This window comes from Cuculus canorus, chromosome 1 (assembly GCF_017976375.1).
Source record: "Cuculus canorus isolate bCucCan1 chromosome 1, bCucCan1.pri, whole genome shotgun sequence".
NCBI classification, from domain to species: domain Eukaryota; kingdom Metazoa; phylum Chordata; class Aves; order Cuculiformes; family Cuculidae; genus Cuculus; species Cuculus canorus.
Genome location: NC_071401.1, coordinates 182,488,146 through 182,501,627, shown reverse-complemented (window position 1 = coordinate 182,501,627; position 13,482 = coordinate 182,488,146). Strand labels below are relative to the sequence as shown.

At 37.2% G+C, this 13,482-nt stretch overlaps 1 protein-coding gene across 1 annotated transcript in view; it reads left to right on the top strand.

Moving 5' to 3' along the window:
• Positions 1–13,482, top strand: part of CTTNBP2 (cortactin binding protein 2) — an 88,275-nt gene that overhangs the window by 14,777 nt on the left and 60,016 nt on the right. The window lies entirely within an intron of this gene.

Below are 13,482 nucleotides of genomic sequence, written 5' to 3'. Positions count from 1 at the left end.
TTATTCAATTTTAATTTGATTTGGGCTGGCTTCAGATCACTTGATTAATATGGAGCTTTTAAGTAGCTATCATTGATATACCTGCCTTAATAACCAAGAATTTTATAGGTGTAAACCTCTGTAATAAAATACAATCTTCATTTTGTAATGACAATAAGACACTAGAGGCAATATGTTTCTGAGGGATTACTGCACTTTGAAGTTATTTGGTGTCTGGCCTTCAGGTATATGCGTATGTTGAAATGTACTGCCTTTCCATCTAGCTGTTTTACAATTTAACATCTCGTTTGCCTGGAGTAGGAACTTTTATTTTCCCTGGCTGCCAGTTAAAATTTTGTAAAAGGGGAGAGAATGTGCACACCACTTCCAGAATCTCTTTTTTTTGACTCCTGTAACTTTGGAGGAATGCAAATAGAATACCCAGACAGTTTTCTATAATACATGCTCACAAGCAAGCTACTGCGGTATGTACCAAGTAATGAATGTATTGAAATTGAACAAAATTAAAAAAAAAAAAAAAAGAAGAATGCAAGATACATGTAATGACAATAAACATTAAACATTCAGGGTAGTACAGTTTCAGGAGATAAAAGGTCTACATCAGATTCGCATGCATCTGCTGAAATGGGTAATATGTACACAGTGGTTTTGGATGACTAATATTGATTAATATGAAAACTACCTCAATTTCACATAAAGTATATAAATGTTGAAATTTGGTTTTGGATTGGGGTTTGGGTTTGGTTTTTTTAATAATTCCTTCTCCTGCATCTCAATTTCCAGTTTGTGTATTTTGTAGTGAAATTCTCTAAACAAAATCCACAGAACTCAAATCTTCCAGGCAGCTTGCCTGGTTATTTGTAGTAGTACTGGAAAACATAGAAGTTATACCTGCTGAAGAACTGTAGACTGATATCTTGAAATACAATACTTCTGGATCTTCTGGCTTCTTACTTGGGAAGTCACAAGTCAGCGCTATTAGCAGCCAGAGTCTCCAAGCACACAAAATAAGCTACTAGGTAGACAAATACAGTTTTTTCATAAAAGCAAATAATGAGAATTCCATTTGAATTGTGTCAGATTTGGTACTTTGACTTGTTTCAACAGATTGGCACACATTGTGTATCCTTAAAGCAAGAAGGAAATGGTTTTCATATAAAAGAAAGTGTGTTGTTATTTCAAAACAGATAAACACTGTTTCAAAATTGGGAACGTTTGTGAGTGCGTGTGTATTTGGGGAGTTCATTGGGGTTTATTTTAATCCTAGTATGTCAGGGTCCTTTCAAAGCCTAATTTCTCTGATAGGCCAAAACCTGGCCTAGATAATACATATGTTGGATTTTCCTCCTAAGTGATCTTCCCATCAGTTTACAGTCACTGTGTTATACACATTTATTAAGCAGTATTATATGTTCTTGGTCTTTTTGTAAGACTATAAAACTGGATCTTTTAATTTCCTCTTAGAAAGTAGCTGTTCATTCTTGTGGTTGTCATCTCAGATTTTTCTCTGTAATCACTTAATTTTAACTGCACCATTCCTAAAGGTGTATGCCCTTATCCATACTCATTGTGCAGATTTCCACTGAACATTTGTAAAATTCGGGCAATAAATAGTACTTACTTATGTATTGGAAATACCTCTTCTGGAAAGGTCTGGCATTGAAGTCAATCAGTCTTGGCTGATCGCAAGAGAACTGATAATGCTGAATATCATTAAAGATTGACTCACATAGTACTACTCTTAATCTGCACCTTATATGAATTTTCTCATTTTAACAAGACCCGTTTGATGCATCTGTTACTCTGTTTTTTTTCCTGTTGTATAAATTCTTACACTGACCTCTCTTGTTTCCCACTTCACTAATTTTATGTGAAGCTACATCATGTGCTTTATTGAAGATCTGAGACAGGTCTGATTGGGTTTTTGTCTGTCTATAAAGCCAGTTATGTAAAAACATGCCACATTTGCCTTCAGCATCCATAGGCTGCATTTCTTTTCAGGCAGACTCTTACAGGAGCATGATTCTCACAGTGCCAGATGGGTTTCTTTGTCTTGATATACATGTTGTATCGTCACAATCCACACCTTATTGACAATATTCTCTGGTGGAATGGAACAGATTTCTGAGAGAGTTAGGGGTAAGAACTAGGGATCAGGAACAGTACTTTTGGATAAGACATGGAGTTGGAACTTGCACTTTAGTAGTTTTGTTGGGGTTTTGTTTCTATGCCGTGTTTATAGTGCGTACATATGTATTACAGAGTTCTCAAATAATTTTAAAAATTTTGTTTTCAATTAATTCTTTTAGAATTCTTATTTTAGAAATTTTGTTTTTCAGCATTACAGTCTAATGCTTCTTGATATGTTGTAAAAGTGTAATTTGCCTGTGTGGACTCTGATGAATTAGGCAGAAAACACCTATAAGGTCTTTGATTTTGTGTATTGAGCCTCAGTCCTATATACGGAGCAAACTCTGCTACTTAATAGCTCATAGAAATCTAAAATAATAATCTTATGAATGTGTTGTGATTCTGTGACTTATGGGTTTTTTTGTTCTCCTATTTAAAAATAGCTGTAAAATCATGTGCAATTTGAGGTGTCAGTGAAAGGAATTAAACTCCAAAATGATACCCTGTTATCAGTTAGTACTACTGTAAAATTGCTTTTCTGACAAGGAGACAATGCTCTTCGATTTCCGAATTGTAATGTCTTTAGATGTTTGTCTTCTGGCTGCTCTTTTACAATGTATTCATTGTATCATAAAGTGAATTTTTATTTTATTACTTTCATTTTAATTTCTCTTGGTGCTGGTAGCCATCAAAGAAGATGGCTACTAACTCCTTTAGCCCTTTGAAGATGTTGCATAACTTTTTGTGCTTATTGGAAGCTCAGTTTCAAAAAGGGGCAGTCCAATGAGAATGAAGAAGAAAGACTTTGGGGTTTGTTACTATCCTTTTAAAGATTGAACTAGGTATTGTCCACTGGATACTGTTCCAGTCCAGAGTGTCCATTCTGTCCGTTCTGTGTAAATAAAGAATAAAAATGAAAAGTGAGACAGGCTGGAAGTTGGGGATTATGGGAAGAATTATTGTTAAACTAACCAGTCATCCTAGGGAGGGCCAGGGCTGGTAGGAAAGATAAGTTTAGTTAGTTAAGCTAACAGTGTTGATGTAATAGATTTTTATTAAGGCTTGAATTTGTGCTGCATGATAAATTAGAGAGAACCAAACCCAGGGTATCATATATAACAATTAACTTCTTTATATATATATGTATCTCGTGCATAATGCATTGTAGAGTTTCCATTGTGTTTTATACAAATTTTGACACTTTGAATTCTGCTTTTGAAACAGAAACAAAACTTCAAATCCAAACTGCATTTGTAAGAAATATGCAGATGATATCTGTATTCTTCCACGTTTTCACAATACATTGTCATTACTTTATAATATGAACAACTGCAGATATATAAGGATGCAGAGAATTCCTGTTTCTAAAAAAGGGCTGTCGCTTCCCGCTTCAGCAATTGAAACTTTATCTAACTGGGTCGATGTGCCCTACTATTGCTGTAAAAGTAGTTTGTTGCTTTGAGATAAACAGAGAAGGCTGGGGTTTTTTTTTGCCCTTAGCATGTATAGATTTGTTATAGTATACTCTGGTTTGTACAATACAGACTTTCAGTATTTTGCTGAGTTAATCTGAACATAATTTATTTTCTGGAGGAAAGATTTCTGGAATTTGGAAGTCAGAGAAATTCAGGCCTGAAAAAGTTACAGAAATTATCAACCAAAGCAATTTAAATTGCTGGACAAGTTCAGCCCTGTGAGGACCAGCAGCCTTGGAAAAGCAGACCTTTGTCACGTTTAGGGTCAAATTTCCACATCTTTTCTTCAAACCGTTAATTTGCTGTGGAGAGCAGCATCAGGATTCTCCCCAAAGGAGGTGATCTTTGTGTCAATCTTTCTCATTAGCACTCTGATTGTCTACAGCTATACACCAAATGACTTAAGATGGTTCTGTTTGAATCTGTATTTCTTTATTTCAGTAGCTCCATGATCAGGGTTGCGCTGCAATTAAAAGTAAATCCAGATTAATGTTTTGATCATTAAAGTTATTTGGTTAATGAGAAATTACATGCTGTTTAATTGCTGTTGGGAATGTATATAGTTAAAAAAGGGGGGAAGACTGAACTATAGCTGCTGCCTCCATCTGTCTCAATTATTCAAATAAACTGTCTGCCTGTAATAAGGGGATAATATATTCCTAATGTGGAGGCACTGTGGCCACACAATCAAAGCACAGGTCTGGCCTCCCACAAATGTGATCTCAAGTACAGCATTCATTTGCTGGGCTTTTTTCTCCAGTGGTAAAGTGATTGCTGTATCTGCCTGCTTTCTAGGGGCTCTTTTAAATTACGTTGACCCTCACATAATGAATTGAAGAATTATTCTTAGCTGTTAAGCATGGAATTACAAATATTAAATTATGCTTTTAGGAGTGATGCTCTCATAAAGTTAAATCATTAGTAGGTTATTTTTCATCTAAATTTTTAAAACCCAATTTAGTTGGGATTTTTTGCTTATTTTTAAAATTTATTTTCCTATGTAAATTTTTTTTTAGGTAGTGAATGTTAAAATGAAAATTTATATTATAGTTGCTTTTGTGGTATGTGCTAATTAATGTGAACAAAAAAAAAGCATGTTCTTATCCTACTCAATCCTTTAATATACCATCCTTCATAGATTTAGAACAACTTCTTTGAATTGTTGAAAAATTCACCAATAAAATTAAAAAAATGGCTAAAAGAGTTGCTGATACCAACAATGAATATTTTTTTGTTTAATTAAAATTGACTGCGTTATCAGTGACTGCTGTGGAGCAGTGTCTTTTCTGTGAGCTTAAGTGAGCTTCAAATCAACAGATTCTGTGTGTGTGATGGCTGGGTCAGGAGGACAGTATGACAGTGTCAAGGTGAGTTTGGTCATAAGTATTTTTTCAGCCTTGTAAAGACCTACTGGGTTTGATTTTTACCATAACTTCTAAGACAGGAAAGCTTATCTTCTATCTATGTGTTTGTACCAATATCTGCTGATTCTTTTGCCAGTTTCTGCAAAATCTGACAAAATGCCAGGCATTTCAGCAACAGGTAGTGTCATAAAACCAGGCAGCTGAGTAAGAAAAGCTATACTGTTGTTAAGGCCTTAGTTGAAGGAAAGGCAGAAATTTGTGGTGTCTCTTCTTGAGCACTGTATATCAACTGTAGAATACAGAGTTAGGGAAAAACTGACCTTGTTAATTTAGCTGCTCAGAATTTGTTAGAATAGCTATGTTTATAAAAACATGAGAAGAAAAAGATCTCCACTATGGAGGTCAGTTCTGCACTCTTTGTAAGTACCATTTATGTCTCTGAATCTAAGCATTTTGACAGGCCTGCAGGCTAATCAATAGAGGTGGAAATGAATCATACTTTCTATATGATGTCTGGATGGAAAAATCCATATATGATAATTTCTGACTTCCCTTGAAAGGCATGTGAGTTCTTGAACGGCAGTGGTTGAATTTTGTAATGAAGGTGTGGATAGTACTGCAATGACATAGGTAAGTCAGAAGACAGAAATTGATGCATCATGTAATAATACCTCATTGCACCATTTATGTTTAATAGCCCATTCTAATAGCTTTACCTTAAAAAGCTTCCCATTTAAAAATCAAGATTTCAAAATAAGGAAAAATAGCTATTAGAAAGTACAGTGATTTCTGTTTCGATTATGCAATGTTTCTTTGAAACAGGTATTGCAGAGTATGTTGAATGCCAGTTTTCAGATTCCAACTCTCTTGTTATTATTTTAGAACTATCAGTATTCAATTCCATGAGAAATTCACTAGTTTAAAGCACGTCTTAAAAAACAGTTTTAATGCTGTTTAGGAGGATCATTTGTTTTGAAGTGATAGGATTATTTCAGAAATTCCTTAAATAAATAGGTGTAATGAAAGGTCAGTCCATTTTCAATGGTATGATTCAATATTACTTTAAAACTCTACTCCATTTTTTTCTAAAAGTATTTATCATCAATCTGAATGTTGTTTTAGAAATTATGGCATTTTAAAACAACAACAAAAATGTTTCTTTATACTAACATTCTATTATAAAATTCTGGTGATATGAGTAGCTTATAAGATGTTTGGGTTCATTATGCTAAAGGACGTTGTTTACATATCCATATAATATGCGCGTATGAATGAACTGCTTGAGTGAACCTACCTTAGCATTGAGGCCAAGAGCACACTGTTGAAGAAATTCTCCTTGTTGTCCTCACATAACTTTGCTTTGATTCGCCTCACAAACCACCCTCAGGCTGTGTAAACTGAACTGAGAGCAGAGCTGGTCCTAAGTAGCAATGGTAGGACCATAGTCACATTTCCAGTACCAATAGTATTGCTCTACAAACTTGTTCCTGTTGTCCTGGACTACCTGCTGATGTAAATGCACTTTTCCAGGGTTGCTTGTATAAATATAGTAGGGAATGAAAGTTATTTGGTCTAGATTAAAAAACCCCAAACTTTATATCCCAATGTTCACTTTCTAAAACCAGAAATTCCCTAATGATTTCTACCAATATGGTCATTCTTGGATTTAAGACAGATAGACCTGGATTGTGAAATTGCCAGATAGTTGGTTGTAAAATGCTCTTCTGGAGTCTCTTTCTCCCAAAAGGGCAGAATGCATTTTCTACTCGGGCTAGTTTGGTTTCAAGTCCTGAGTTGCCCATTGTGGAAGGCTATTATTAGTAAACTTGTCTTTCAGTTTCGTTCCACTGAACGATATAGTTTTAATTTAATCTTTATGAAAACATGAACTCTTTAGATAAAAACTGCTGTGTGTACATATTTCTGTACCACTTTTGCAATTCTTTAAGTGCTGGTGAAGATCAAACTATAGTTGGAAAAAAACCAAACCTGAGTGTATCTGTTTGCCATGACAGGACACTATGTAACAATGTTAGGATTTTGGTGAGGGATTGAGAATAGTACTGGAGTAACTATGCAAAATGTGGAGCGTTTCATGCCTGGCTCTGCATTTTCAGTAACAAATTAGCTGTTCCTTGAAAAAAGACTTCAGGTAAATATTAAGTAAAATATTTGAAAGGAGAGTTGTAGATACTTCCAAGCTATGCTTGCCTAATTTGACCTGTCTGCTTCCCAGTGGGTTCTGTCTAGCAGAAGAGTTTCCTTCACTTGGTCAAGGCGGACTTTTGCCTACTGTAAGTTGCAAAACCGCCTATAAATTATGGAAACCCTTATCTGCAGTAATTTTGCTAAGTTGTGGATTTAAAATGTAAATCTGGCTACCTATAAATCCCATGGTGCTCTTGTACCAAAGAATGGAGATAAAAACACACAGAAGGTGGCATTAAAGGTTTCTGGCAGCCAGTAAGACAGACTGTTTTGTGACAGGTGTGTTTGAAAAATGGTGATTAACTAGAAGGAGGAGCAGAAGATGTTAAATTGTGTGTAACAGAAGGTTATTGTTATAAACAGCATGAGGGCAGTTTTTGGCCTTGGTGGCAGAAATGAACCATGAAATAGAAGTCAAGTAATGCCCTATTTGTTATGTCATTTTTGCATGTTCCAATTTCTTTGTAAAAAAAGATCATCTCATTCCAATGCCCCTTCCATGGGCAGGGACACCTCGCACTAGACCAGGCTGCTCAAGGCCCTGTCCAACCTGGCCTTGAACACTTCCAAGGAGGGGCATCCACAACTTCCCTGGACAACTTGTGCCAGTGCCTCACCACGCTCATCGTGAAGAAGTTCTTCCTAATGTCTAGTCTAAATCTTCCCCTCTCCAATTTAAAGCCGTTCCTCCTCACCCTATCACTACATGCCACTTTACTAAGACCCTCCACAGCTTTCTTGTAGGCCCCTTTCAGGTACTGGAAGGCCACTATAAGGTTTCCCTGGAGCCTTCTCTTATCCAAACTGAACAGCTCCAACTCTCTCAGCCTGTCCTCCTAGCAGAGGTGCTCCAGCCCTCTGATCATCTTTGTAGCCCTCATCTGGACCCATTCCAACAGTTCCATATCCTTCTTATGTTGAGGAATTCACAACTGGACGCAATACTCCAGGTGGGGTCTCACCATAGTGGAATAGAGAGGGAGAATCATCTCCCTTGCTCTGCTGGCTATGCTTCTTTTGATGCAGTCCAGTATAAGGTTGACCTTCTGGGCTGTGAGCACGTATTGCCACCTCATGTTGAGCTTCTTATCAATGGGCAACCCCTAAGTCCTTCTCCACAAGGCTGCTCTCAATCACATCATCCCTCGTCCTGTATTGAAACTGTGGATTGCCCAGACTGAGGTGTAAGCCCTTGTATTTGGCCTTGTGGAACCTCATGAGGTTCTCGATGACATCCGATCCTTCCGGTGTGACATCTGCACCACTCAACTTAGTGTCATCTGCAAACTTGCTGGAGGTGCACTCAATCTCACTATGCTGTTGATGAAGTTACTAAACACTCCTGGTCCCAGTATGGACTCCTGAGGGACACCACTTGTCACAGATCTCCATCTGGACATCGAGCTGTTGACCACTGCTCTCTGAATGCGACCATCCAACGAATTTCTTATCCACTGAACAGTCTACCCATCAAATCCATATCTCTCCAATTTAGAGAGCAGGATGTTGTGGGGAACTGTGTCAAAGGCTTTACAGAAATCCAGATAGATCACGTCCGTTGCTTTTCCCATGTCCACTGATACGGTCACCCCATCATAGAAAGCCACTAAGTTGGTCAGGCAGGACTTGCCCCTCGTGAAGTCATGCTGGCTGTCTGAAATCACCTCCCTGTCCTCCGTGTGCTTTAACATAGTTTCTAGGAGGATGTGTTCCATGATCTTCCCAGGTGCAGAGGTGAGGCTGACAGGTTGGTAGTTGCCAGGGTCATCTCTTCTACCCTTTTTAAGTTTGTGTCCTTGCTCATCTGATCACTACTTTTGATTTATTGATTTTAATTATGGTTGCATATGCCTTTTCTCTGCTCTTAAACATAGTTTGTCTTTACCTGTCTGATGATTCTGGTTACGATTGAAGTTTTTACTTTCTTAATATTAGTTTGTTGTAATTTTCTGAACATGGCTGTCAAAAAGTATTATTTCACTATTGCAAGCCATTTAAAATTGATTACAAGGAAACTATGAAATATGAATAAACCACAGACAGGTTAGGAGATTAAATGATTTTTTTTTCGGTGCTTAGTTTGGAATTATTTCTTTATCTGTGGTTTATTTAAAGTTTTAAAGTAATGCTGCATGCTCTTTGTTCACCTAGTTGAAAAGTGTTGTTAGACACAATCTTAAAGAATATCCAAATTTTGATTTCCTTTGCCCTCCCTCCCCCATCTTGGTGATGGTTTATATATTGGTTTTTTTTAGTTTATGTTATAAAATTACTTGACATGTTTTGATGCGTTGCTTTGTTGCCAGACAATTCAAGAAATTAACATTATTCTGGTAAATAGCTGTGTGAACCTCAATTTTTGAGGACTGTATGACTGGTTACAGTGTAAGAAAATAGCTTTTGTTGCATGACAACGAAATGACCAAGTCTCCTTAAGACAGAAAAACCAAACGCTGTACTTCAGGAAATGTGGTGAAGTTAAACGACAGTCTTACACCTTACTCTCGATACTGCCAGAGTCCATACTGTAAGAATTTGGAAATGCTGTTTATAGTCTTGGTGGGTTGGCTTTGTATGTAGTACCTTATTTAAAAGATCATTTCAGATGCCTGTGAAAGTATTTACTTTTCTTATAGTCAGTGTTTTTTGTAGTAATAGTTTTGTAAGTGTGGATAACTAAATACTTTGTGTGATGAAAGGTATCAAGTTAACTGGTTCTGGATTTTTCTTCAAGTTAAATCTTTATTTCATGCGCTTCATTATGAATGGAACTAAGTCTTGCCTTTTCCGATAGATTTTGAAGATGTAGCAGTGGCAGTCCCTGGACTGATTTACTTTGTTTATCTGTGGGATCCCGGTATTTTTGCACATGTAAAGGCCTCTTTTAGAAGCTCCTGACAAAACAAGTTTTCAGTGGTGTTACATCACTTCTTGTGGTAGCTGTTTGCTCTTTGCCAAATGGAGATTGCAAAGCAAAGCAAAACTTCCAGTAAACCATATTAAAACAGTCCTGTATATGTGTTGTTTTACTATGCTTAAGCTTCACTGCCTAGGTAGATATCCCTATTCAAGGCTCTCCTAAAATTGGAGACTACAAATAGAAAACTAGGAGACTACTTTTCTAGCATGAAAACTCTATGGCCTTGCATTGCAAACATCTTTTTTATTCTGTCCTTTCTAGCAGTGACTGTTAAAGTGCTAATAGTCTCTTTTTGTTTTTCACGTAAGATCTGAATATCCTCATTGTTGCTGGGCATGTAACTACTAATTTAGCTGAAAATATTCTGCTTATTTGGATAATTGCTTTGCCTTTCCTACTTGACTTGATTTCTCCTACCCTTGTTTGATCTTTCTGCATAATCCAACATAAACTAGTGAGCAGATACACACGCTGTTTGTAAAAATAACAATAAAAAATTCCAGCATCATGTTGATGTAACAGTTTCTTGGTTTCTGTGATCTTTATGAATAATACAGCTGTGACTTCATTGTTAGAGTGACTTATTTAAAATGTTTTATTTATTTGCTACCCTTATTCACGTTGCTGACAATGTGAGAAATGTAACTGGGTCATCCTGTTTGTATTATTATGTTAACTGAAATTTTCCATTTTTAGTTAAGTGAACAGTTAATTTTGTTGATGGTAACACTAAAGTGCAACGGATAGCATAACACTTCTTTCTTCACTTTGTGTGTCTCTTCATGTTACTGTTTCTGAAGAAAAAATGTGTAAGGTTTGTTCTTGGTTCTTCCAAATAATTTATTATAGTAATTTGTAAAAAATAATTATGAATAAGAGAAGAGATTTTATTTGGATCATTTCCAAATTCAAAACTTGTGAAAGTACTCACATAGCAACAATAACTTTTGTTATGCTTGGGTGTATGTATTCCCATGCTTTTCTCCCCCCATTCTGTATTGGTGCTGTTCTGACTGGTGAATAGGTCTTTCCCCCTGCAGTTCTCCTAGAGAGAAGCAGACTGGTCTAGTGGGAGGTGTCCCCTGCCCATGGCAGGGGGCTTGGAACTGGATGATCTTTGAGGTTCCTTTCAACCCAAATCATTCTATGATCTGTCTTCAAAGCTCTGGCAGTGCACTAAAAATACATAGCACTAGGTCTGTTATAAAAGCCAGTGTTCCATTTGTATGAATAAGTGGAAAATATGAGAAAATAAAGCAAGAGTGATTACAGTGAGTTGTCTGAAATAGCAGAGTAAGATTATAGCTAGATATTGTGGAAATATAAGCTGTTATATGACAATAAAAAGTTGATAACTTTTAAGTAATGGTATCTGTAAATAGATTAAAATTTCTTTAAAGTTTTAATAAAGAGCATAAAATCTGAAAAACACAATGCAGATGAGTGTTCTGTTTAAAATGTTCCATTCTAGAAATCAAGTTTATTTAGTTAAATCTATTCAGCCTCTTCACTAGCGGCAGTAGCAAGAATAAAATTCTTCTTAGAGGGAATACATGTTACTCTCAAAATTTACTTTCCAAAGTGAATACTTGAAATAAATTGAAAACATTAAATACTCTTACTATACCTTCAATAAATGTGTTGTTAATAGAATAGATTATTTCAGTTGGAAGGGACTAATGGTCATCTGGTCCATCTCTCTGAACAACTGAGGACTGACCAAGAGTGGAAGCATGTTCTGAAGGGCCATTGTCGTAATGCTTGTTAAGCATCGACAGGCTCAGGACATCCGCCACCTCCTGGGAAGACTATTCCAGTGTTTGACCAACATCTTTGCCTCCTGTCTCTCATGTCCTGTGCCTGGATACCCGGGAGAAGAGAACAGCACCTTCCTCTCCCCTTGCCCTCCTCAGGAAGCTGCAGAGTGCAATAAGGTTGCCCCTCAGCTTCCTTTTCTCCAAACCAGACAAGCCCCGTGTCCTGACCTGCTTCTCACAGGGTATGCCTTCCAGCTCTTTCACCATCTTTGTTGTCCTCCTCTGGACGCATTCAAGGACTTTCACACCCTTCCTAAATTCTGAGGCCCAGAACCACACACAGTACTCAAAGGGAGGTGGCACCAATGCTGAATACAGTGGAATAATCCTCTCCTTTTGACCAGCTGGTTATGCTGTGTTCGGTGCCCCCTGAGATGCAGCTTGCCCCTCTGGCTGCCAGGCCACACCGCTGACTCATAGCGAACCAGCTGCCAACCAGCACCCCAGATCCCTCTCCAGCCATGGTGTTCTTCAGCCACTCTTCTCCCAGTCCACACTTGTGTCCAGTCTTACTCCATCCTAGGTGCAGAATCAGACTTGTTAAATTTCATGCCGTTGATGATTTCGCAATGCTCCAATCTATCTAGAGCACTCTGCAAGACCTCTTGTCCCTCAAGAGAGTCAGCAGCGCCTCCTAGTTTGGTGTCATCGGCAAACTTGGTAACGTTGCATTCAACTCCTACATCCAGCATAACTGATAAAAATATTGAACAAAACTGGCCCCAGAATTGAAGCCTGAGTTACACCAGTAGTGACCAGCCACCAGCCAAATGTAGCAGTATTCACTACAACGTTTGGGCCCTGCTGCTCAGTCAATTCTTCACTAAGCGCATCACGAACCTGCTTATCCCACAGCTCAATGACTTGTCCGGAAGGATGCCATAAGCGACAGTATTAAAAGCCTTACTGAAATCCAGATAAATTAACGTCCACTGCCTTCCCTTCACTCACTAGGCAGGTAAACTTATCATAGAAGGATATCAGATTAGTTAACCTGGACTTTCCCTTCGTAAATTCATGCTGACTGTGCCTCATGATTGCATTGTAAACTCATTGTAAACTTTTTATTTGCATACCTTTTCATTAAAATTATTTAAGTTTGGTAATCATGTAATTGCCATGCAGTAATATGGGGTGATATTTTAACTAAGATTTTGATAGCTTGAAAATATGAAAATATAAATGCTGTAAATGAAAAAGAAACAGGCTGATTTAATTAAAGAATTTTTTTTATGCCTTTGGTATGTTTAGTCTGTTACTAAGCTGAAAGAACTTTTTAACCGCTTAGCGTGGAAGTTAAAGTGTTCTTTTTTTGTTAGAGGTGAAGTCAGATTTCCTTCAGTATTTCAGAAGAATGGCTGACAGATGTCCATGCAAAGGATTATGAATCGATTTGCATGAATTTGAACTATAAATTTGAACATGCAAAGTACTCTGGGTGACAAAGGATTATTTAAAGTAACCAGAAATCTCATCTCTTCCATCCATTGAGCCTCACTATAAGTATGAAAATCCGTATTATTTTCAGAAATAATAAGTGGCTGGGTGGTTAGATAATCAGAGCATTT